Genomic DNA, 22,473 nt, shown 5'->3' with positions numbered 1-22,473 from the left:
CTAGCCCGTTCATTGGATGGCGGTATTCAGTTGTATGACTAAAGGACAACTCGTCAAGTCGTTGATTGTAACGTTCGACGTCTTGACTGAACGTCATTCAGTGAAGTCGTTGAATGGGATATAGTATAGCAACTTTGTAATGTCTGGTTAGGGTGAACATCACCAGACAAGAGTCAACAAAAATACTATGTTACAAAGCTCTTATCTCACAAATGAACTAAACAATAACAATAAACGTACCTTCATATTGTTGTTCATAATTATCCAGTTTCGCCACTTTTTTTATTTAAAACTATCCGCCCGCGGCGTAATAATAGGTAAATCCATGTTGTCACACTATTTTAACACAAATAACGCACTTTAAAGCTAATTTATTTGCAAAAAACTAACAATATAGGTGCTTTTTGTGTCAGCTGTTAGCGGTTAGACGCCATATTTGTTTTATTCACCACCTGACTGATTTTAAGTCAGCTAACTAGTTGGACGTTTTGTGACGCTTGTACAATCAACGTTCGGCCTAGTCATACAACTGAACAGCGCCATCCAATGAACGGGCTAGTGGTTCAATCAAACAGGGGATTAAACCAGTTGCCTGCGACATTTATATACTTAGGTATTTCTAACTGAACATGAATAGATATGAAACTAATCACAATAAGTCAAGAAATCTAATACAATGTTGATACATATCGGTTAAGAAATCGATACAATGGCGATACAGGCTGATAAAATTATGCATCGCGACTCGAGTTTTTTATCTGCTTCAGAATTTACGTCACGCTACAGGAAATATGTGAAGATGGCTCCATTGCGTGGTTAGTTATTTTTGTTCTTCATCAGGCTTATTGAATGTCCTACACTAATGCATAACACAAAAATATTAGACTGAAGGCAGAAGCCGTTAATGCATTTTAGACGTTACACACGTTGACTAATTAAAAAAACTATAACTATAGTAAAACTATAATACAGAACTATGTTTGATTCTTGTTTTAAAAAAGTAGGTACTTAGGTATCTACTTATGACTATTTTCAGTCCACCACAAGACTCTGAATCTTATCCGGCCGACTAACGTTTTGCCGAAAACACGATTATAAAATTCTATACGTATGATTATTTTATCTACTAACAACTCGCCGGAGTCGTAGTAAAAAAATAATACCATCCTGTATTTCATCGCGTGGGTTTTGCTCGCGTAGTTTAAGTATCAAGTACGCTTTACTACCTAGTACCTACTACTACCTACCTACTGCTACTTACGAAGATGTTTTAAATCATTAGTCAAGGTCACGATCACGACCGTGCATTATACTAATGACTTTATGTTTTATGTAATGACTCCGATGTTATGTAATGTGTTTACGAATGTTATTTTAGTTTTTTGCTTTGCACATAATAGCCTTATCGCCCAGTTCCTTATTTGAGGAAATCTCACTAAGCATGATCTATTATTGTAATTTGTATCTCTGATTAAATTACATAGTAAAATTTTGTTTATTTGGCGTTCGCAATTATTATGAAAACGGGAAAGGCAACTCTGGGTTAACAAAATACAAAATTCAGGGACCATCGCAATCTTGTTTTGTTTGAAAAAGTTACTGTACAAGATGCTATATACCAAATGGCTTAACTGTGAAAACACAATACCTAAATGATAAGTTTTTTTTAATTACCTCACCTTTCTATGTAGTATAGGGCCGAGATTAACGTTTCAGTCGGAGCTCGATGCAAAGGCATTCTTGGCACTCTGAGGCCTAACTTTGTGCTTCGTTGCCACTAATTATGCAAGATCCAATATAAAGAGCAGTACTGCTAAGCAAAATTTTTATGTTCCTAAATTTCTTTCCTTATGAAATGTGAAAATTCCCCCGGGAATTAATCCTAATTAACCGGTGCGCGGAATTTTAATAAACTTTTTTTATCCTATAAAAAAATTGATAAAGAAAGTTAAGTGTCGACAAATGATAAGTGATTACGATGATAATGATGATCGCGTGCCGCGGTGTGTTCGCAAACCAGTGATTCTATTTCTACGATAAGATAAAATTATAGTTTTATTTAATTGAGAGACGAGCGGCTGACGCCCGGTTAGTAACTAGTGGTACAGTCGAGTTCATTCATATCTTTCTTCTTTCATTAATATCTATTGTAACAAATGATTTTATAAACTCAAAATTCGTTAATATGGCAAGCACTTCATAGGTACCTAGTTTGAAAAATTCCATTCACGAGTAATTAAATAAATCAACTTAAAAAAGGAGGATAAAATAAAAATAGCCAGATTCGACCAGCTCATCTAGCAAATTTTATTACTTATAAGTACAAAGACTATAGGTAGGACTAGGTCATTGCAATCCAAAATCCAAACACAATGTACGCTTAGGTACAGTAAATAATTGTTATGAACAATATGTACATTAACAAACTAAATGTTCTTATCAGTAGTAGGATGTAGGTTACTGCGCCTACACCACCCATGACTATGTTATCATGATTAGCAACTGCATAAAACAACTGTTTTATGAAATTAATCAAGAGCACTATAGTCCGACAACGCTTACTAACCCTAAGTGCCAATTTCTCCATAGTCGGTTAGAGCATAACCAAGTATAAGTGGTTGAATTTTGACACATCTGTCAAGAATTTCAAATGGAGATGACGCATAATTGATTAACCGATCCCTGGTCGGTTAGATAACCGACTATGGAGAAATTGGCACTAAATGAAATAAAGAAAAGCAAGACGGTACGTGGACATTGCAAGAATAATAAATATTGCCCTTGCCATTACATTTTGCCCTAATGATCTTTTTCTAGTGTTGGCCCATGTTTCTGTGTTATACTAGAAGGCTGTAACCTACCTATCCTAATACATCTGAATGTGGTAAAAACCTCCAAATCGCTTTGGACTTAGACACATTATGTACCAGAATATCAACACTTATATATACAAATATCAGAAAAAAACTTTCTGAATTGCAACAACCATACTCGTGTACCGTTTATTCTTTCAATTCCCGATAAAAACCTAACAAAATGTTCTTCGATTTGCATTTCGCGTATAAACTCGTTTTTTTATCACCGATTCCTTGAATATCAAATAACGTGTTCGATTTTCGTTCAGCACCTTTTTAAACGTGCACCATTAACAAGTAAATAAATGATCATTGGGCCCGTTAGGGACGTCCCACACTTACGCGAACCTGGATGATTACTCTAGCTTTGCGTAGAAAACGAACGAACGAACGAGAGCTGTCATACAATCAGAGGTGCGATCACAGGATTCACTACTATTTTCGAAACTACACTAAGGGTCACTTTTACCAAACGCTAAACGTCATAAAACAGTATTTGAATCAAATTTTAAATACATTTTGTACTAACTGACAGACGTATGACAGGTGGCAGGCTACTAAATACGTTTAGCGTTTGGTGAAATTCCACCTAACATGAGAAAAACAAATGTCACTTTTGGAACTAACAATCTGCCTTACATTTTGACAGTGACAGTTGACGATACGCAACGTAAACGGAGGTTTCGAATCTTATGATCGCTGCACTGTTGCAAGAAAGAAACTCCGTGGTTCATAGAGTGACCCGCTGAATGTGTCGATACTGCTCACTCGCTTGTATTTTACGTTTTATGAGCACGTTAACAATAATAACCGTTTTTAATGGGTGTTAAACAACGTCGGTAAATGTTAAGTTCCACGTTTCAGTTCTCTTTATCTATTTATTTATTTATTTATCTAGCTAGACTTTAGATTCAATCCCTAAAGGATAATGAACAGAACACCTAGGTACCTATTACACTTTGCGTGACGGGACGTAGAATTTATGATTATAAACAGATGTGTAAAGACCTTCGCAGTATTATTTTTTTTACAAAAATTGCCGATGCAATAAATTTTGAGATGATGAAGTTATTTTTGATGGAATCGTAAATTCAATGAAAATGTTCTTATATGTCAAATCTGGGTGTAAATATAAGCGTTCTTATCATTCTTAGATTATGCATGTACGTCTTATTATAAATCACAGTATAATAAAATTATACAAGTTCAATGAACAGTACAAAGAGGAACATGAATACTGAATAGATAAAGAATAGTGTAAACATGATGCATTGCTTAGAGATATAGCTATTTGAGTTATGAGTTTGCTAACAACTACAAGTCTCTAGTAGGTAAGTAAGTTCGTATTATACCTACCTTCATAAAATATTATTTTAAAATTCCAGCATAAAAATATTTATTCCAGTCAGATTATATTTAATAAACATGAAATAAATTTCAACTGTGCAGATTGTAAACAAAAATACTCCTGGCGATTTGTATGAAAATTTAATTTCGGAAAGTAAATATTAGAAATTGATACAATCCCGTATCGCGTATCCCTTACTGCAGCGAAACGGACAGTCTGATACGTTCACAAACAACCCGGGGGTCACTCCACCTTACAACGCGATAAGACAGCCTTTTGTACCCTAATTAAATTAGGTATATTATATTATATTTTTATTTACTTAATTCAGTATTTCTTGGTGTACAAATAAAGAGTACTCTATCTATCTACAAAAAAAAACAAAGGGGTTGTATTGCACAAAATATTTAAACGAAATTAAATCAATTGTGTCGTACTCAGTCAGTAATCCAGCATACTGTCAAAGAAAGAGAGCAACAGATTTTATCTCGCTTAAATGTTTGGTGCAAGTCACCCTAAGTTTCAGAGCGCTGCGCTGCTCCGTTTTTTGGCACTCCCATACAATTTGCTCCCTGTACCTCCTGCAGGTTGACTGGTAGAAAATGCTTTTAGCATCAAGTCCACTGCATTGTACATACACTTCTGTACATTGTGTAATAAAAGAATAAATAAATTAAAAAAATAATAATAAAAAACGACCCTATCTTTTTTAAACGACCCTATCTCCTTTCATTAAACGGGCTCCCGATCATATTTTTTTTGGAAAGCTAGTAAAGCTAAGCTTGTAAAGCAGATTGACTGGTAGAAAATGCTTTTAGCATCAAGTCCACCTGATTGTACATACACTTCTGTATATTGTGCGATAAAAGAATAAATAAATAAAAAAATAATAATTAAAAAACCGGCCAAGTGCGAGTCGGGCTCGCGCACAAAGGGTTCCGTAGCAGCAAATATAATATTACAGTTAAATCAACCTATCTCAAAAACTATAAGAGATACTTTGATCAAACCAAAAATCGTTGAAAGAGTTAATTAGCATGCATCACCTCTATTTTTTTTAGAATTTTATACCCCGTAGTTATAAAAATAGAGGGGGGGGGGGACATACTTTTTACGACTTTTAGAGCTGATATCTCAAAAACCGTTCACTTTAAGAAAAATGTTTTTTAGAAAACTTTATATCATTTTAAAAGACCTTTCCATTGATACCCCACACGGGTATGTACATCGAAAAAAAAAATTTCATCCCTCAGTTACATGTATGGGGGGCCCCACCCCCAATTCTTTTTTTTACTATTTAGTGTCATATTTTTGTAGCGGTTCATACAACACATATTCCCATCAAATTTCATCACTGTAGTACTTATAGTTTCCGAGTAAATCGGCTGTGACAGACGGACAGACGGACAGACGGACAGACGGACATGACGAAACTATAAGGGTTCCGTTTTTGCCATTTTGGCTACGGAACCCTAAAAACGACCCTATCTCCTTTCATTAAACGAGATTAATTCTCGATCGTTTTTTTTTGTAAAGCTAGAGTAGTCTTCCGGTTCCGAAGGCTGTTTCCTGCTTATGGGAAGTGTTTTTTTTTGTTTATGTTGCACAAACATAATTAAGTATGTTGGTTATTTTTCAGCCCCATCTCTTGAACTTAATTAATACTACCCAATATTATGTGGAAGTAGGTACTTACCACCTACCTACCTACTTTTTTTTCGAGTGTATTCCTTTACGGCAATCAGCATTTGGGCATAACATGAACATTTAAAATCTAACCCGCTAGAGACCTTTGGTTTAACACGACTACTATTCACTACCATAATAGCTGAGTTATCGCTGGACATAGATTGCTTTCACCACTGAAATACAGGATTTACTCGCAAGTACTAGTACCTATATTTCACCAAAGATGGCGACTTCAACTATTGAACTACACTCCCGGGCAATAAAAAAGTTCCACTCAAAAAATTCCGACATCAAACGACCCCATTTTTTTCAAATATTCAATTTACAATTGGATCAAAATATTACCATTTTTAGTTGGTAATATCCTGAGGCTCTGTTCAATGTACTTCAATGTTTCAGAAGACGTCATTAAGTTAGCCTTTTCCGTTTAGAAGTAATTTGTTGCTTTTCTCAATGGAACCTTTTCATTGCCCGTGAGTGTAGTTCAATAGTATATATTCCACAGAAGCAGCTTGGCTATTGGTGGAAAATACGTCAAAATCAATACCCCAGACGCCCCAATAATCGTCTGATTGACGTTTTAAATTCAATATGGCGGGAATGCCACCGCAATAGAGATTTTCCTGACTCAGGACTTGTCAATGATCATGGATATAATATTATAATGATTTGGTCGACTATCGCCGTTTCACTAGCACAGATAATAATTATAATAATAGTACCTAACTAGTGCTCGTAGTTAGGATTATACAATGGTTTAAGGCAAACATCAAAAATCATAACTGGTAGTCACCTTCATATTTCTGAAACATGCACGTATGCAGGTGCATATTTTCAAATTAAAATTAGCCACATTTTTATAAAATGTAAGCTTTCCACGCTATGAACTTTCCACTTCTTCCTTTCTTGCGTACATTGCAAATACCGTTACCCATGTGCCCTATGCGCCAACGTTTAGCTCATAAGCTGCTAACAATAAACGCCAATTAAAAACGGTGCTTGAGGGTTACTCTATACTGACGAAAAACGAACGAACGAGAGCTGTCGTGCAATCGGCACGTTTAACACAACGAGATAGAGTCGTGGCTTGGGCAACAGCGCTTTGAAACTTAGTTTTTCGTTATATAGAGTGACCTCTCTGCCCCCCCCTTCCCCTGCTTTCCCTTCCCAAGGGGGACTGAAGCACTAGAGGTGTGGGGATGACGTCACTCACTTAACTGCAGATTATTTAAGGAAATCAGCTTATGTCTTCATGCTGTGATCGAGAAGATGCCAAGCGCCAACCTAATTCGATTAATGCTGCTAAACCCTCACGGATAAATATGAGTGTTGTAAGTTAAACGTGTGTCAGCGATGGACATCGTATCTGTTCCACTGACAATAGCACCAAATTACTTCTAAACGGGAAAGACGCCGTATGTCACTAAAGTACATTTAACAGAACATTATTATAAATCAAATGTTTAAAAAATTGGGGCCATTTGATGTCTGCATTTAGTGCGTAAAAGAATTACGTATTTTTTTGCAGTGATTGCTAGCTTTAAAGTATCTAATTTAAACTAAAGTCATGAGTTGAATAATCTGGTAAACAGTAAACAGAGATAAATGTACTTTTCTTATCTTAGCCGACCAATCCCGTTTTACTATCGTAATGTTATCTGCGATGTCATTTTAACTGATTACGTTTAACAAATAATCGATGATCTTATCTGGATATCATGTCGGGACAGTCGACAGACTCGAGAGCTAAATATAATAGTCGCATGTTGACATTATTAATCACGAACAAGATAACGCGTGCGTAAATGGCGTAAACGTTAACTGTTACTATCATTTTTGTAGTAAACTATTTTGTAGTAGGGTACGTATTACCTAGACACTGGCTTTTTTTGTGAGTTTCAAACAATATAATTATGTACTTACACTCCTTTTTCCCTCACCTATATAATTTTTAAAATGATCCATAACCATAAACATAAACTTTTAATTATTAATTGAAGATCCAATTTATACTAGCAAACTTTTAGCTAATCATCCTTCTGACACAAGACACACCTTCTGATATCACTCGCAATCAACGGTCACCCTCGTCAATCCGTCGATGCCGTGACGAAAGTGCACATTTGCCGGCCCGAGGTCAAAGTCAGACCACTTGGCCCTGACGAGGATCCAAGTCAAACAAGGAACGGTCGGGCATTAATGTGGTGTGGTTTAGGGGATCAGCGGCAGAGGGCTCACTACGACTTTACGCACTATTTCTTATGACATAGATGTGTCATAGGTAATTGTATTTGGGAATAAGGATTTCTGACAGATAAACAAGATAGGTAAATAAGTTTTTTTTAAACTCACGACCATTGACTTATATATTACTAGCGTAAGGACAGGCCCAACCGCTCTAGAAAATGACACCCTCGCGTTGGCCCTAAAACCTTATAAATCTGTCATAATTTGTATGAATTTAGGGCCAGCGCGCGGGTGCCATTTTCTTTTGACAAAACGTTCTGACGGGCGTATCCTTCTTTGAAAATAATATTTCACTCTTTTCACCACGCTCTACAGTTTTAGCACCTTTCGGCTTGAAAACCCGGGAAAGATTGCCTGCACGTGGCGCCTCACCAGCTTAACTGTGACTTTTTCCAGAGGGCGCCACTGTCCAAGCAACTTCCTTTCCCGCCTTTTCAACTCAAATAAGAAATTAACTAATTATACGATAAACGGAAACAATTAATCCTTAACAATTAATTATACAATAAAACACTAATTATCATACAATTTCTGAATCTCAAATGCTTATTTTATAATATAATTTATGAATAATTGTTTCTATGGATTGTTTACATTGACACAAGTTACTGTGAAGTCATTTACACGCTATTATATATTATGATCATAATAAATATAATAATAAATCGCTTAGTTATATTGTCAAAAATAGTGCAATTATTACAAAATACAATTCCATAATCGTGAATCATGACACTCGGCCATCCGAATGAGTGCTCTCTCCGGAGCACGACCTAAACAAAAATCGCAATTCTTACATAACAATCAAACAGAATTGAAGTTACTAATTATAAATGTTTGCATATAGGTACTATGATAGATTTAAACAGGTAATAACATCATGACACTCGCATTAATACATTATTTTAACATCAATTATTAACAATTTATATTAAACATATTTCCATTTCAGTACAATCATTATTAGAAATACCACTTAAACACGTATGAACTATTCATATATCATATTCAATTAGAATCACTATTATCTGTAACAGAATCATCACCTACTATTTCGAGAGAATCAACATTAATCCATGGTCGCATTCGATCAGCGGATACAACAGTATCATAAGATCGCTTTTTGCTAAAACCCGGCACATTGGCAATCTGATATCTGTCATTTCCTAAGCTTTTGACAACTTTAAAAGGACCTATAAATTTGGGAAGTAGTTTTTTACTTTTTCCGTCGTTAGCAAAGCTTACTTTAGTAATTTTTATTAATTCTCCTTCCTTGTACTCTTTAGCCGGTTTTCTATTACTATCGAAATACTGTTTTTGTTTTGTTTGAGATATTTTAATATTGTCACTAGCCTCACGTCTCAATTCATCACGATTATCTATCGCGACAATGTCAGAAGAATCTATAACAACACTGTTCAATTTATTTTCAGATGCGTTGCTTAATTTTGTACCAAATAACAGCTCCGTAGGAGCTTTTTTAGTCGACGCATTTACAGTGTTGTTGATACCCCACTGTACTTTTCCTACCTGGACATCCCAATCACGCTCATCATTGTTAAAATTCTGAGTAGACAGAGCGGTGAGGATTGTTTGATTAAACCTCTCGGCCTGTCCATTAGCCCGTGGGCACGCTACTGCATTAAGAATGTGTCGAATGCCATTGCTTGCGCAAAAGCTCTTAAATTGTGACGAAGTGAATGCCGTTCCACGGTCCGATATGATTCTTATAGGGGTACCGAAATCTGTAAATATTCCCTCTAGTACCTTAATGACGGTCTTACTTTTTGCATCCTTGACAGGTCTTGCAAAAAGGTATTTAGTGAAACCATCAACGATAGTCAAGATGTAATTATTCCCTTTTTTGCTTTTAACAAATGGGCCAACATGATCTAAATGGATCGTGTGGAACGGAATGTCCTTCTTCTCAATTGGGTGTAAGTGACCACGCCGAGTTTTAGCTTCGGAATCTTTATTGTAAGCGCATTCAATGCATGCTTTTACATACTTTTTAACAAAGTTCCGTAACTTTGGAAACCAATATTGGCTTTGTATTCGTTCAAGTGTTTTAGAATAGCCAAAGTGACCAATATCGTCGTGGTTGATCTTGCAAATTTGCCATCTGGAATTACGAGGCACCACTAAACGCAATTGATCATTAACTTTTCGATACACAAGGTGATCTTTAATGACGTAATTCTTTTTTATCTCTTTAGATTCTTCGTCAGTCTCAGGTTTAAGAATCTTAGAGATTCTTAGAACTTCGGGATCAGCTAATTGTAGTGTGTGTAACCAATTTTCTGTAGTTATTTTTAATACACAGGGAAATTCACTGACATCAGCATTAGAGTTAGAACTAATGGGTTGCGTGGCAGGATTCCTACTCAGCGCATCAACATGGTTCATACGCGATCCAGGGCGGTAAACGATATCGAAGTCGTACTCGCTAATCTGCAACCACCATCTTGCTATTCGAGGAATTAAATCTCTTTTGGTTAACGTATGTCTTATAGCATTGCAGTCTGTGTACACTACAAATTTGGCTCCTAATAGATACGGCCGAAATTTTCTTAGTGAACAAACCACCGCAAGCGTCTCTAATTCGTACGAATGAAAATGACGTTCCTCAATGGTTGTTTGTCGACTAAAGTAGGCGACTGGTTTCAACACTCGTGGGTTGTCTTGCCATTGCATTAAAATGCCACCCAAACCCAAGGAACTCGCATCCGTATGAAGTTCTGTTTCTAATTTTGGATTATAAAGAGCCAACACGGGCCGATCTGAAAGACTTAGCTTGAGAGTTTGGAAAGCATTTTGCTCAGACTGTGTCCATTTCCAAGAAACATCTTGTTTAAGCAAGCACGTCAAAGGCCTCGCTATTTCACCAAACCCTTTTACGAACTTCCGAAAGTAGCTTGCCAGGCCCAAAAATTGTCTAAGCTCGTGGACATTTCTGGGTACAGGGAATTTTTTTACTGCCTCTATTTTTTTCTCTCCCGGTTTCACACCATGGGCCGAGATTTCATAACCCAAATATTCAATTTGGGTGTCAAAGAAACTACACTTAGACAATTTCAATGTCAGTCCTGCGCTTTTTAGCAGTTGCAAAACCTCTTCCAACCTTTGAAACCCTTCTTCAATGGATACCGAAGGAACAAGAAGGTCATCCATATAGGCCAAAGCGGAGGTGAACCTTTTTGAACCAAGAATTTTATTAATCATTTTTTGGAAGAGTGCTGGGGCATTGGCTAAGCCAATAGGCATCCGTTTAAATTCATAAAGGCCATCTGGGGTAACAAATGCTGTTAAATGGCGACTTTCTGGAGCCATCGGAATCTGATAATACCCCGAGGCCAAATCTAATGTAGTGAAGAACATGTTACCGCTTAAATTAGCAATTTGGTCTTCAATCAAGGGTAATGGATATTTGTCCTTTACTGTTTTGCTATTAAGAGCTCGAAAGTCGATACATAGCCGAGCTTCTCCTGTTTTCTTTTTCACAAGAATCACCGGACTAGCATAATTTGACTCAGATTCTTGCACAATATCATTTTGTACCAGCTCTTCTACAATGTTTCGAACTTTTTCACGTTCGTGTATAGACATCCGATACGGCCGATAAATAACTGGTCTGTTGTCATTTAACTCGATACGCATCTCAGCTTGAGTTGTGCAACCCAATTCACTTAAGTTGGTCGCAAAACACGAGCGATACTTTTGTAATAGACTATAAAGTCTATCTTTCTCTGCGGGGTTTAACCCATTACCAGTCTTTATGTCTGATGGATCTAAAGGAAGCTGCTCCCGAGAACCGTCTGATTGAATATTATTGACTTCAACTATGTCTGCTTCAACAGTACGACTTACTCTTGCTAGCAATAAGTCTGGCTTAAATGAAACAGTATGGCAACCGAGTACCGATACAAATATAAAACCTCTACCATTTACTAATTTGTAACAACCTCTATGGAAATGATATTCCTGATTCGGATACAAATTAGTATTACCGTCAGCATAAACATCACCAGTTATGTTTTCTTTCGCGTAAACTTCTACTATACCCCCTTTGTCTACTTTGGTTTCATTGCAAACATATAGTTTGATTATTTTATCATCCTCTGAAGTAGCATCCATTGTGCTTTGAGGGCTAAAATAGAAGAATAGCTCATTGCTATTCTTTAACGCTGTAACCGAAGGCATCTCTGTAAAGTTCTGCCCAATCAGAATGGGCATCTGTAGGTATTGATCATCAACGACCAGGAATTCTATTTCAGCTTCAACTTCATCGATTTTACACTGTGCCGTTACTTTAGCAATTGGATGTATAATCGAATTTCCAAAACCTTTTATGATAGGCAGCTGCTCAACATGTTCAGTCAGGCCAAGTATCTTTGCATCCGAGACTCGAATAATACTAGAATCACTCCCGAAGTCGATATAAGCCCTCAAACCAACACCATTTACGGTAATTGCCTTGAAAAACTTTTTAATACTTTGAGGAGTGCTTTTAGGTAAATCTACGCCAAGCAAAGGTTGGGCTGAAAGGGGCCCAGGTTTTGAACCGACTTCATTAATAGTTAATTTATCTTGTGAATCTACTGCTATCTTCAGTGTCTTTTTCTCAACTGTATTATGCGACAACAGAGGTTTTCTGAAACAGTTCTCATAGTCATGACCTACTCGACCACATTTCTGACATTTTACTATGGGTTTCGGGCACGTGGTAAACGAATGGCCTCTTTACAGTTAAAGCAAAGCATGGTTGGGCCATTCATATTATTGCCCCTATAATAGGGCCCGGGATTCGTACTGCGCGAATCCCGCTTCTTTATGGTGCTTGTCGAATGTGGCACATTAGTCTTGACCTGTTGAGATGCCAAAAATGACAACAATTCTTCTGGCTCCTTGCATCGCAGACCCTGGGCACCATTTCTCACAGACATATCCGAGATACCGTACCCTATACAATCAACTGCCTTGCGTCCTATAATTTCGCAGCGACTAAGCAACGTTAATTTTTCATAGAAATATTCTCGCAAGCTCTCATCAGAACGAGACGTTCTTGCAAGCATTTCTTCGAGCATTTTCCCATAATTTTCATCACTGGGAAAAGCCTTACGCAACTTCATCTGCCATTGATCCCATGTAAAACTGAGAGAAGACAGTGATTCGTACCACTTTTTCGCTAATCCTGTCAGCTTTTGTAGCGAAAAATGGATTGTCTGTTTCTCATCCCAGTTGTAAATAGATCTACATTCATTTACTTTGCCTAGCCATCTATCTACGTTTTGAGACTTATTGTTAGGGTCAAATTCCGGTATAACATTGTTATGATGGTTAGGTATAACATTTGGATTCGATTTGCCAGTTTCACTCCGTAATGAAGCGATGATTGCTAGCAGATCTTCTTTAGATAAACCATCCAATGCGGGCTTCTGAGTCTTTAATGGCACTTCCTCTTCTTCAGAATCTGAGGATATCACCATGCACCTACGTCTTTTTCTAACTCTGGGAGGAGATCCCGTTTCCTCCTCAGGACCCATCCTGAAAAGACCACTTACTTTAACCATTTATAATGACGTTTTTATCTTCTCTGCTCATAAAATTACTTAAACTGTTGATTCTTATTAATTAGTCTCAAACTACAGTGACTTCAGATCTTCAAGATACTACCCAATACTAAACATAGTTATCCCTCCTTTGATAACGATTATCTTGCTCTAAAAATATTTATCAATTCTCTCTTTGTTACTTCTTGTGATGCACCTACATGATCACACAATAAGGACAAGATTATTTGACCCAGACAAGAACTTCAAAAATTAAAATAACTTTTAGACCTACATCAACTTTAATTACACAGCAACCTATACCAATACTTGGTCATATTCTAGGCATACTCATAGTTTGTGAATAAAAACCCGCTCTTGAATATGTATTTTAATAACTCGTCATATCAGTTTTTTTATTATTATTTTTTTATTATTTACAGATACTTGGTAGGGTGCTTACTAACAATAATTGAACTTATTACTTGAAGGCATAATTTATTTACTAGTAATAATATAAGTACACACTCTTAACATAATCACTGTTAAATTGGTCGGCTTATTAATACAAAACCTAATCTTACGGTAAATCCGCCACACCTACATTATGTACCGGTAACACATAGAGCTCGCTTCAATCAATCACAATTCTACTACCAACTTATAATTTCATAAAAATCCTCAGCAAAAATATAATATATTATGCTGTTACCTACATAAATGCAGATAAAATGATGAAACTTCATTATTAAGTACACAGTCATAGAGCATATCACCTACATGATTGAAAAAACACTCAACATGTTAAAATCTATGGCACATCACCTACATGATAGCAAAGACACTCACAATGTTAAAATCTATTGCACATCACCTACATGATTGCAAAAACACTCAAATTGAAACCTATTGCATATCACCTACATGATAGCAAAGACACTCACAATGTTTAAATCTATTGCACATCACCTACATGATAGCAAAGACACTCACAATGTTAAAATCTGTTGCACATCACCTACATGATTGCAAAAACACTCAAATTAAAATCTATTGCATATCGCCTACATGATAGCAAAAACACTCAACATCTATAATCTATTGCATATCACCTACATGATTGCAAAAACACTCAAATTAAAATCTATTGAATATCGCCTACATGATATCAAAAACACTCAACATCTTCTTAAAATCTATTGCATATCACCTACATGATAGCAAAAACATTCAATTGCAAAAATCTATTACTTCTCACTTACACCATTGTCGAAAACACGGATAATAAAACCTCACTTCAAATAATAACTCAATTGCATTTGCACTTAACTACATGATTATAAAAATAATCCAATAAACTGTCCTTTGAACAGAATCTGCTACATTATTACACCTAGTCATGTACCAAATGCACACATTTACCTCGCTTTTAGATTAGTAACTCAATAGCATTATCACCTAGACATGATTACTTGCAAGAATAGTTAAACTTGTACCTAACAGTTAAATGCACTTCTGAGCACCAGCACAATACCTTAGCAGTTAGAAAAGCCAAAGAAAAACAAACATACGTACTGCATCATAATTAGTAAATAGAAGCAAAATAAATTTATTAATTTGAAATCCACTTATAGGTTAAATTTATCATGATTAGGTACCAATTTATTCGTGTGTTCTTCTAATATTCATCAATGCGCTTGCAATCCCCCTACATGATAGCATGACCTACCAATTTATGAAAAGTATTTTGATTTAAATGGGATCACCTACATGATCCCAACTTTCTGACCCACCATGTGATTAAGGTGGTATGAAACAATAATTTTATTATTCTATTTCGTCACCTACATGACTGTAAATATTAAATATCACTGCACCATATCAGATTTAAATTTATCTTCGTAAAGTTTTTAAAATAAATCCACTTACTTGTAAGTTATTCCAATCCTTTAAACTCCTTCGTGTGGGCGTTTGTACTGTTCGTGTCACTTCTGAGATTTGAAAATAATACACCAACAATCTTTAGACTTCTATATTTCACTCTTTTCACCACGCTCTACAGTTTTAGCACCTTTCGGCTTGAAAACCCGGGAAAGATTGCCTGCACGTGGCGCCTCACCAGCTTAACTGTGACTTTTTCCAGAGGGCGCCACTGTCCAAGCAACTTCCTTTCCCGCCTTTTCAACTCAAATAAGAAATTAACTAATTATACGATAAACGGAAACAATTAATCCTTAACAATTAATTATACAATAAAACACTAATTATCATACAATTTCTGAATCTCAAATGCTTATTTTATAATATAATTTATGAATAATTGTTTCTATGGATTGTTTACATTGACACAAGTTACTGTGAAGTCATTTACACGCTATTATATATTATGATCATAATAAATATAATAATAAATCGCTTAGTTATATTGTCAAAAATAGTGCAATTATTACAAAATACAATTCCATAATCGTGAATCATGACACTTCCTTTTGAAATCATTGCTCACGACCCTCCTTTTTCTCATGATATTTTAGCTCCCTTATTCATGGAAACAACAACCAACACAGTACAAAACTAAATAATTATGTAAGTATTTATATTTTATATGTATATCTATATGTATTTGTGTTGATACCTATATCAGCTGTCCGATATCCATAACACAGGCTTGGGGTCGGATGGCCGTGTGTGAGATGTCCCCACATATTATTATTATAAATACCTTGAGTCTCCGATACCAGATAAACGTCCACACCACATCTATAATAAAATATAGTTATTGTCAGTGTGTCAGATAGATGTTTCTTTATTTCTTTCAATGAAAATACCTACACAACCATAGAATTATTTAACTTAGCTATGAATTAGACAGCTTTCTAAGAGCTCTTTATGCACTAGTATACCTCAATGTGGCTAATCGGGGCCGCGACCTTAGCGTGCGCGCCTGAGCACGGCGGAACACGCAGCGCTGATACATTGCCAATTCCAAGAGTTCAGGCGTTCGAGTTGAACGCTCGCTCTACTGAAATCACGCTGAAATGGTTCGATCAGCTGTTGACGCTATTTATGAAGGTGGAATGGGAAAATGAAAAATGTTGGTGTCTTTAATAGCATTTGGGAGAGAAGTTTTTTGCACTCTAAACAACTAGGTATTACTTTACCTACCTGTTGCATTATACATAGGTAAGTATACATATTATACATAAGCAAAGGCCTACTAAGCATATAATTTAATTAAATACTTATGAAAACAATCTAACATTTTAGGCCTAAACAACTACGATATTGAAGATAGTATAGGTAGGTACATACCTACTTATTCTATTTTAGAAGAAAGTTTTCTAAAACGGGTATATGGTTCGCAACAATCGCAACCTATCACGTAAGTACAAATGTGCTGCGAAAAGTGGGTGGCTCGCTTGTGAGCCACCTCTGACTACCCCTTCGGGGATTTCAGTCGTGAGTCCATATTTTATGTATATAAGAAAGTTTTTTAATATTCTCCAAAATGTCCCTGTACCGCTATTATCAACCACAATAATTAATAAAACCAAATAATTTCAATATCAATTTTATTTATCGTTCCCATTATCTCCGTAATATATTTCATCTCTGTAGCTGAAATTATAAAGCAAAGAAGTCGGTTTGAATCGGGAATTATTCCGCCCGCGTCTATGGAGAAGCTAAAGAGAACGTGCTTTGATTTTGATTTTCCTCTGGGAAATCTTTTATAGACTCGTATCCAGTGAAAGCTATGAGGGTAGCGATTGGAGATAGTAGTGAAATCTTTCAACATGATCTGAGCGACGATACGGCCCATGATTGAACGTGTTTTGTTTTCTCTATGTCTATTATTCGCACCCCTAATCTAAAACCGTTACTAAACCTACAAAAAAATCTTCAAATAGGTAAATAGTGCTACTTACTAGACTGCTGATTACACATTGATTGCTGTATGATTGAAATAGGATATGGTCATGGTCATGGGACTTTATTTTAGAGTTAAAAAATGATATCTATGATTGGTCAACAAAATGTTGTTTTCAAGTTCAACCTTACAAATGTAGAGAGAATTTAAATAAAGTATTACTTACCTATCTAAGCTATAAAATTTCTACATGTTTCAGTTAGTATGTGTGTGTAAGTAACAGTATTTTAAAGACGGCGATAAAACATGAAATATGAGTAAAGTTGGGATATAGTGCTACCAGAAGTAGGGTCTTTGGTTGACACAGTCTCACTCTGCATGACTGCAAACTTCTGAGTAGGTAGGTCGTTTAAATCAGCTGGAACACATTAAAATTTGGAAGTATTTACTCGAAAATACAGCATATTTTCAGAAATGTATATTGTGTAACGTGAGTGCTTATGTGTTATTTTATTATTTCTCGGATTTAGTTATTGGAAATCTAATTAAGTATGGTTTATAAATCTATGATTAAACAATTATCTGTCTGTAGATGAGGGGTTCCGCTCATCTCGCATAATCTTTGTTGACCAAAACTCATTTCGCATAACTCGTATGGTCTTAACTTTTTTGGTCGATAGGTAGGACGTTGGTAAGGCTCGTTTCGTCTAAAACTCTTTAGGCACAATCTTTAAACACTAAGTTTCGTTTGCTCAAATTTATGTTCGTCTATACTTATGTATAACCTTGTTTCTCCTAATGTTATCTTAATAAATAATATATTAAGTATGTAGTAAATGTACAAAAAGGTATTTTTCTCCTACATCCCGAAAATCACGATATTGTATGATCAAAAAATCGAAAGTTAACGACCAATATAATTTTTACAAACCCCATGAGATCGAAACCTAAAAATAGGTGCGACGACGAGCAAAGCGAGGAGGAGCGTGTTAGGTGCACATGTTCATCAAAACCAAAGCGGAGCGCAGCGAAGCGGAGCGGAGCGTTTTCCAAACAGCGGAAACAATACAAGGCACCAGTTTGCGCTATGTAGGGAGACGCTCCGTCAAAGTTAAAGCCAAACGAATATTATTACTTTGTATAATCCTAATAAACCTATGCCATAGCATTATTAGGCTATTCAAGATTTGGCCATACCATTATTAGGCTAAACAATGTTATGCGAAACAACTTTTTACTAAACGAGATTTATGCCATACGATTTTCGGCGTAACGAGACTTTGACCAAACGTTACTATGCAATACGAGATTAGGCAAATAAATCTTATGCCAAAAAAGGTAGAACCGTAGGTGAGACCTTTTGTGAAGTATAATGTAACGTAAGTAATTGCAAGTACTATCGGGAGCGGAACAATTTTCAACACTGAACATTTGCATTTATACACAAAATGATATAATATGTTATGTTGTGACACTGAAAAATATTTTGGTATTCACTCGGCGACAACATTCGTGACCAAAGTCTTTCTTTTCTACATCGTACACATGTATCGTTTTTATTTCCTTTTCTATAGCGACGCTCATATCATATGAACCATCCAAATATATTATCCTTGCAATTTATTACATGACATTCACTCCCCATGCTACACATGTAGTCATAAATAAAACCATGAATCGTAGGTACTGTTTTCACGGCATTGAAGCTGTTTGGTATAACAGCAAAAAGAAATAAAAAACTGAAGAAAAACTGTACAGAAATAATAAGTCTGACTATCTTTACTCTGTCCATTATATTATAGGTTTTTTGACATTCGAATTCCCATACATATTTGATGACTGCAAAGGAAAACCAACTTTACTTACCAGACATAATTAAACGTCAAAAATACAATAACATAGTGGAAGCTCTATAGAAGTGGATAGAAATTGTCAAATTGTCTGGATGGCCCTACATAATAATATTTATAACATCTATAGGTATTTTGGTATTTATATCTTCGATATAAAATCTTAAATTAAACCCACATTATTAATCCACAGATTTTATTTTTTGTAATAGTAGGTTTCTTTCCATAGACAATTGATATTTGTTTCGAGATTAAAAATTCTGCATGAGTAATTATTTCCAATAGTCTTTCGATTTCAAGTTTAAGTTATAAATGGTGTATAGATTAAATTGCTTATAATTTTGTGGTTTTATAAATATACTCATTTTAATATAAACATCAAATTTAAAACTAAGTTGTACATTCAATTCTATGTACGTTAAGAATTGGATAGTATAATATAACTTTGTCCTTTATTAAGATTATTTTTACTACATTGAGATGAATATAATGTGTACGTACCTATTTGTGAATTTAATTGTTTATGCCATGAAAACTGACAAAACCTAACGCGAATACGATGGAATATGCCGAGCGCGTAGCGAAAACAGCACTTTAGTTTGCAATTCAACAAGCAGACACAAAACTTCGGCAACTTTTAACAACACATTTCACAGAACGAATCTAAAGTTCACTAAAACTTCACAGATACGAGTTCGGGATCAGCTCAATCGTGATTTATAGCCGATTAAAGCAGCCGAGAAAAACAGAATTAAAGAAAAAATCAATCTCAACTTGTGTTAAAGTGGAACTGCACCGTAGGCAGAGCCAGACGCGTCCGTCAACAGTGCCAATTGTATTATCTGAAGCAGCAGTGTCAAAAGTGTTGTACCATGAGTGTGTGGTGTCAGTGATGGGTTGGTGAGTGATGTGAGTGGAGTGAGTGGGGATGAGTCGGCACCAGCTCCGGGTGCCGGAGTTGCGGGTGTCGGGGGCGCCGCCGGAGCCGCAGCCCGAGGATGACACGCCGCGCGCGCTGCCACCCTTCGCGCTCACGCTCGCGTCCATACCGCGGCGGAGGCATTCGTGGATCTGTGGGTGAGTGGAGAAGATGATTTTGCTAGACACGTCATGTGCAATTAACAAAATCTACTGGCCATTTATGTGTTATTTGTCACTGGAACTTATCATTGCTCGTGACTCTTGTGAGTGTATTCTTGTATCTGGTAACTTGTTGTCTGCCCACAAAGTATGTAATTTGTTGAACGAAAAATCATGTCAACGAAAAGTCTATGGGTCAATCTACTGTTGTTGAGTCGTTATATTAATTCAGCACAATACACAGTTTTATTTCGCCAACTGTTATTTAATTATTATTTTATTCTAAGATTTTCAGTCCATTGACGATACTCTAGTCGCCGTACTTCCAACCCTTGGTCCAGTGGGAGGGCGTGACAACGCAACTGAATCTATGTTTAAGTTATTCGTGTGGCCGAACATCACCATCTCATCAACATACATATAGGGTCTTAGCAACACGTTGCGAAAACACGTATATTGATATCCACTTCATAGCACTCGGATAATATTTGTCTACGGATGAGATTGAATAGCCAAGATGTTGTTATGAATCCAGAGTGTTATTTTAGTAGATTGTGTGTGTGTTTGATCAGTTTCAGGGCTTGCCTAGGGAGTACAATGTTAGATTGGAAACTATTCATACGTTGATTACGGATATCAAAATATAGGTATTTAGTTTCTATATCGCCATTAGCTAATACTAGCTGCAATGTTACTGTTATTATTCAACAGTGAACTCCCTTGGGAAGTTGAAATTTAAATGCATAGGTTGATAACGTGTGGAACCTCAGCCCCTCTTCCTATCACAAAGTATATCTTAATTGGAAAGGTTAGCTCGACCACTCTTCTATTGTAAAGGGAAGAGATATCTTCACAGTAAACTTGCGAAAGACTTGCGTAAAAAGGTTTCGACTTTATTAGAAGAAAAAATTGCAACGGCAAAAATAATATACTACACTGATATTTCTAACTGTAACATGTAATAATGACCCTTACATTCTTACATTGGTGTTATAAGACGTACGTGTAACTCGGCTAGAAACATACGAATTTAAATTTTTGGTGTAAGTAGAAAAGCCAAAATTCGTGTATCACATCACACTGTCACGTTGTAAACCTGTTACAAACCTTCTGGGGGCTCTATAAAAACGAGGTTAACCAGGTTTAATGAGTTTACACGTCGGAGCTATTACGTCAATGTTTTCAGTTGACGAGAATGAGACAATTATTAGTTCATATTATTCATGACTTCAGTTTCGTCCTGAAAAGCAGAACTATCGCAGCAGAGCACGGCATTAGCACAACAATGGCAGTTCGAATATTTCTAGACAGTGCGCTGGCTACACGTTTCAATTCAAGAGCGGTGCACCGTTTACAAAAAAAATGTATTGTTTCAGTTTTTAGGGTGGATATTTCTCTTAAATGGGGCATTTAGGAATATAAGTTTTTTTGAAGACTTCTTTTCTCTGGAAGTATTAGGTCTTTGAAATTGTAGAAACTGTATCATCGACAGAAAGAACATGAACATATTCTACGTGGCCATGACTTCTTGAGACTCGTTTCAAAGTTTATTCATAGTAAACATACTTACCTACAAACAAATATTTATTGTTTATAATATAGGTGTAGCTATTAGGTGTAGATAAAGCTGAAAGCGTTGTGTTAATCGATGCGATAGACATTGTTTTGGCTAGAAGTGATATACGATGCGAGTTACCTTCCACTATTTTAAAATGAGTAAGTATCACCGTACTAGTAACATATAACAATTGTGCCTGTATAATCTAATACTAAGTCTTATGAGTGTCTAAGTTTATAATACAACCCTTTTCATAATATTTTCTGAAAATATTAATAAATAATTCAAAAAATACAAAACAAAATAGACTGCTAGAAAAGAAATTCGAAACATCGTTTTCATTAAAACCCAACGCACATCCACAAGTCTCTAAGGGGACTGTCTTTCCTTTGCAAGGGGATGCTTTTGTAAAGGAAATACTATCCCTTA

General features: G+C 36.0%; 1 protein-coding gene across 2 annotated transcripts in view; it reads left to right on the top strand.

Annotated features, from left to right (window-relative positions):
• Nucleotides 1–22,473, top strand: part of LOC119690398 (cAMP-specific 3',5'-cyclic phosphodiesterase-like) — a 168,686-nt gene that overhangs the window by 128,632 nt on the left and 17,581 nt on the right. The window contains exon 2 of one of the 2 annotated variants that reach the window (XR_005253580.2): nucleotides 20,094–20,483. The exons of the other annotated variant lie outside the window; for it this stretch is intronic. The gene's annotated coding sequence lies outside the window, so the exon portion shown is untranslated. The remainder of the gene's footprint in view (nucleotides 1–20,093; nucleotides 20,484–22,473) is intronic. 2 annotated transcript variants of the gene reach the window in all.

Source organism: Plutella xylostella, chromosome 22 (genome assembly GCF_932276165.1).
Source record: "Plutella xylostella chromosome 22, ilPluXylo3.1, whole genome shotgun sequence".
Lineage (NCBI taxonomy): Eukaryota > Metazoa > Arthropoda > Insecta > Lepidoptera > Plutellidae > Plutella > Plutella xylostella.
This window is presented reverse-complemented; position numbering and strand designations above follow the sequence as displayed.